Genomic DNA, 5,706 nt, shown 5'->3' on the forward strand with positions numbered 1-5,706 from the left:
TTACTAATATTTATTGGCATGATCGAGCAAAGGAACATTGAAGCGTGATTAAAGTTTCAAAAGAATTTATTTGCATAAGCCAAAAAAGTTTTAATTTTCTAAATTTAAAGTTTGCATGCATTCAACTTCATTGTTGCTGTAATCTAAACAAATTTTACTAGTATATATGACTGGATGCATAGAAAATTGTGGTACCATACTACCATCATTGCAATTAGCATACCTGCAATAGATTTTCCTAGGCCTTCAAGCTTGAACACAGTAGAATGATGGAGGTCTTCCCCTGACCAATTTGGAAATATCAACAAACTTATGAAAAAATCTTTTGTTATAGATTGCGAAAAAGTTTGGACAATAACACTATAAATTTCATTGAAATCCATATGTGGCATGAAAATGGAACTTGAGCTATGGAATTCCAAAATTTCAGCAAGGTTAAGTATCATAAAACTACCCTTAAACTTCAGTTTGTTTAAATGAAATGAAGTTGATATACAAACCAAGGCTTATTTCATATCTTATGCAAATTACAATGGACTGAATATATTTATGTCTTAAACACTCCTTTGAAATAGCAAATGTCATTAAAACAAGATTCATTTGCAATTAGAAAAACTTAAGCAAGGCATGGCACAAAGCATAATAGTGAGTGTAAAAAGCTTCTCTAATAAATTGTGTACAACGAATTTTGCTACCCATATAACTACTTTAAGAAAGTAAGATTATGCAAGAAAAAAGTACTTACTCTAGATTTTTTTCAGCATGAATGGGAAGAGAGACTCACAGTAGCCTCTGTTGAAGATGAAGCTAGATAATCATCTAAAAAAATATTAAAAATGAGTTAGATAGATAATAAACCAAGATAGATAGATATTAAAAAAATACTTCAAGTTTCAAACTTACCTTCAAGATCTATCGACTGTACGTATTCTTCCAACTCCCAGATGTCGACAGGTTTGGTCCTTAACCAATTTTGAGTGCAAATGAGGGCTTCGACAATCTCTGGAGACAATGAACTCCTAAAAGAATCCAAGATGCGTCCTCCAATACTAAATGCGGACTCTGAGGCAATAGTGGAAATGGGGGTAGCTAACACATCACGTGCTACATCAGCAATGACAGGATAATTGGTGGCATTAACTCTCCACCAATCCAAAATATCAAAACTGGGTGATTTTTGTGCACACCCCTCCAACAAATATCGATCTAGTTATGATCTAAACTCCATAAACCCTTGCTCCTGAAGATATTTCTCTAACCTGATATCAAATTTAGTCGAGAAGGTAGTAGAAGTAGAAGTAGTGCTTGGCTTCCCTTGAGCCACATTAGAACTCCCCCCACTACCCACACGAAATTTGTTATACTGCTCAATCAAGCGGCTTAACAAGAGTTTAACCTTGACCTCTATCCTATCCGCCAACTCATCCCCTTTGCACTATTTCAACCAAAACTTCATTGCTATCATTTTATACCGTGGATCAAGCACAAAAGCAACATATATCATCAAGTTGAACCTATCTGTGCTACCCCAATACTTTTTATACTTACTTTTCATATTTATGCCCATGGTGCTAGTGATAATATCATAATATCATGACTATTGCACATATCATTTAATGTATCTTCAATTGTGCAGAGTTCTTGAAAGTATACATTAGCCGTCACATACAAAAATCCAGAAATGTTCAATGTAACATCATAAAATACTTTCAACAACTCTACAAAAATATGTGTTTTTTTCCAATCATCAACAGTGGGGTTCACGAATTCACTATCCACACACATATAATAGTGTTCAAAGGCTTGTTTGTGTTTTTTAGCGGTACTCAACATCAAATATGTGGAGTTCCATCTAGTAGGAACATCCAAGCAAATCATTCTCCCACTAATATTTTTCTTTACCGCACAAGCCTTGAATTTGGCAAATCTCGATGGTGATGACTTCACATATCTGACTGCATCTCTAATCCTTGTTACAAACTCATAAACCTCTCTCAAGCCGTCCGTAACAATCAAATTCAATATATGGGCAGCACACCGCATATGAAGAAACTCACCACCCAATATGGTACAATCACTATCCTTTATTCTCCTCCTCATGTAATCAACAACAACATCATTAGAGGAGGCGTTATCAACTGTAATGGTCAAGATCTTATTAATCTCTCAATCATGCAACCCCAAGTCTAACACCCTCTAAATAGTTTCGCCCCTATGTTGGGAATTTGGCAAAATTTTATTATTTTTTTGTGCAATTTCTAGTTGCAATCAATAAAATGTGCAGTAATGCACATGTAGTTCATATTTTGCACCGATGTCTAGGTATCGGTGGTTAGAGAGATTCTTTGACCATCCAACAATTTTTTTAGCTGTATCTTCTCTTCGTTATACAGCTTAATACAATCCTTTTTTAAAGTGATTCGGGATGGTAAAGTAAATCGATACTCTAAATCAGCCACATACTCAACAAACCCTTCATTCTCCACAAGCCTAAAAGGCAATTCACACCTAATAAAAAACTTAACGGTTGACACCCTAAGTTTTTCTGCATCATACTTCACTAGACTTTGTGGGTTACACACTCTTCCCTCTGCATCCCTCTTAACACCAAATGATTGACTTTTTTCAACTCCTTTAAATCTAAGAGGGGAAGTTTTACATGCATTCTGGAGGTGGTGTATCATAGATGATGTGTCATTCTTGTAATGGCAACTGTATAGCTTAGCGCAATAATTGTACTGAGCTTTTTGGTTATCATGGTCAATAGGTTGCACTTTAGTAAAGTGTTCCCAAACCACCGATTGGTTACTAGGTGTTTTTTTTTATTGCTTGGGCAAAGGTGAGATGGAATGGGTAGGCTGTTGTGTATATGTGGTTGATAGGGTTGGAAGACTCCCATGCTCCTCTACATCCACTGGAATAGATGAGGAGTTACCACCAACCCCTTGGGTTGAACCGACATTACAACTTACAGAATCTTCTTCCATCTGTTATTGAGTAATAAAAACCACCAAAAACAATATAATAAGTAATTAAACACTAATAATCAAATATAATAAAATATAACAACTACAACACTCTGGTGAGCTTCCTGACTCTCTCTCACAGTTGGGTAATTTAAATTTTCACCACAAAAGCTTGGTTTCTTTTCTGTCTTGAATTTCTTTTATCGTTCTGAACTCCATTGGAAGATATATAATTTCTTTTTAAAACTAATTCCTAGCGCACACAACTCAGCGATAAGAAAGGTTCTATAGATTACTTTTTAAAACTAATATAGATAAGTTAGAGGAAGAAAGAATAGTGGCGACTCTACGGGGATGTATTCAAAGAAGAATAATGCAATCACCCTTGACTTGGATGCAACCAACACCAAAAAATATTACATTAAACTACAATGAAGATAAAGGAGTTATAATTTCAAACAAGGAACATCAAGAACATTCTAAGTAGTTTTCCAAATTCTTGTTAGCCAAATCCTACATGCTCAAGCTCAAGTTCGCACGGAGAGATTTATAGAGACCCAAATCGAAATAAAAAGAAGAGAACAAACCTTGGATGACGGCGAGGACGATGGTGGGGTCACGAGGATGATGGGGTTTCTTCGATCGACAGATTCGGCACTGAGGGAGGCTAGGGTTCCTTAACGAGAGAGAGAGAGAAGGTTGAAGGGGGGCGGGGGGTTTTTAACCCTTGTGTCAAAACGACGCCATTTTGATTCATCAAAACGGCGTCGTTTTGACGCTGGGTTTGATTTTAAAAAAAAAAATCTAAACCCAGTACTCGGCCCGGGTTGACCCGGGTTTTGCAACCCGGGTTCCAGCCCGTACATGATCCGTGTCGGAACCCCATTTTTCAAGTTTCGGACCGGGTCGAGAAAAAATCCGGCCCGAATGAACAGTGCTAGTTTTGAATACAAACGAGACAAACCTAGAATATGTCAAATCTATTCTCCTTTCTTCTCTTACATGCGTCGCTCTATCAAAATTGCCGTTTGTCGACCTCCAAAAATGACTTTCAAACACAACCCTCCATGTTGCTTCTAAACCCTTGAGGCCATGTTTCATTTTAGAAAATTCATCTGATCATTATCAATTATTATTTAAATGCAAAAATAAAAAATCTTTTACAAATGCCAAAACTAAAAACACACCTAAAAATTTATATTAAAACATTTCTCGTGAATATATACTACCTATCCACTTTCACAAACCTCACTACACACAACTGATTATTTTTTATTTTATGAAAAAAAGTATTTAAAACTTTCTTTGTCCAAAACCAAATAAATAATACATCTCAAAAATATTTTCAAACGTTCTCAAAATCTTTTATAACCAAACATGGCTTATTGATTTGGAGTGTTCAATTTTCAGCTCATTTTGACTAGCCACAATTAGCAATTGTTCAAGCCTTTTTGTTTTCCAAGTTTTTCCATGCCAGTTTCGTCCATATTTCCACTCCTCTTTGGCCTAGATTTAAAATCCCTAAAACCCTCATCTATTGTCATCCACACATGCCTACCATGCACCGCCATGTTCCCTTTCATCTCGTTTGATCGAAGAAGACATGCACCAGTACTTCCTTCTTCCTTTATCAATGGTGTCTTTAGCCTTTAATTCAATTATAAAACCGTACGTAATTCACTACAAAAAAAACAAATTTTTGTGACTAGTTAATTCTAAAAAAATGACTATTTGTAACTAAAATTGATTACGAATAGTTTTTTAGTTGCAATAAATTGATCACAAAAATTTATTTTTCTTATAGTGATTCCTATATAGCTTGATCGAATATGGTTGTTTTTGTTGGCACCTGCCACTTCCATTAGTATTTTTTTTTTGTAAGATTCAATGAAATATTATTCACATAAAACATCATGTGAAAAGATCTCAAAAAATAAAAAGAAAAAAGAAAACAAATCCTATGACTAGGAAGCAAGATCTTAGGGCAATCAGCATGTCTTCCTCGAATTATGGTCACATGCATGAATTTACTATTTGTTTGTTGAAGTTACAACTACCTGCATGATTACTATCCTAATTGGCATGCACTAGATTCTAGATCAGTAACATTTTATCTTGAAATTTTATTATTCATTATTCTCATATATTATATATTATATATATTTTTTTAAAAATTTTAATTTTTTTTTATTTTATATTTCTTAAACTTAATAAATTTTTTTTATTCATCATTCATATATCACATTTTAATAAGAGAAAAAAATATAATATGTGATGTATAAAAGTACGACCAATAGAATTTTTCTGCATGCCTAACTTGTCATGGATAATTAATGCTTGATTTGACTTTCTATTTGTCAACTAGCAATTGTGAACAAAATCCTAGTCTCGTAGAAACAATGAATTAGACGGTAGACAGGACCCTGTTTATATAATCTGATTTTGATATTTGGGTCAACATTAATATCGTGTCATAATTATTATGGCCAAGCCTCCTCTCTAACGATAGCCTTTGTATGGTTCTTTTACCTTTTGACTTTGGGTTGTGGGGAATGGGGATCAGAGATTCTCCTAATTACTTGTCTCTTGATCTGGATGACAAAAAGGTGTGCTCATTGTGGTGTATTAGAATTCAATTAATACGCCCACAAATTGTTGATAAAAATTAATGTAATTAGGACTATAATATATATATATATATTGTTTTTACAATTTCTTGATGTCACTAATTAACTGCATG

At 34.4% G+C, this 5,706-nt stretch overlaps 1 long non-coding RNA gene across 1 annotated transcript; it reads right to left on the reverse strand.

Annotated features, from left to right (window-relative positions):
* Positions 1-759: 759 nt before the first annotated feature.
* LOC121262795 lies at positions 760-2,665 on the reverse strand. Its single transcript, XR_005940175.1, has 3 exons — positions 2,351-2,665; positions 904-1,000; positions 760-819 (listed from the first exon to the last, which is right to left on the reverse strand). It is a non-coding gene; the product is annotated as an uncharacterized LOC121262795 (long non-coding RNA).
* Between the last annotated feature and the right edge of the window lie 3,041 nt (positions 2,666-5,706).

Source organism: Juglans microcarpa x Juglans regia, chromosome 4S (genome assembly GCF_004785595.1).
Source record: "Juglans microcarpa x Juglans regia isolate MS1-56 chromosome 4S, Jm3101_v1.0, whole genome shotgun sequence".
Classification (NCBI taxonomy): domain Eukaryota; kingdom Viridiplantae; phylum Streptophyta; class Magnoliopsida; order Fagales; family Juglandaceae; genus Juglans; species Juglans microcarpa x Juglans regia.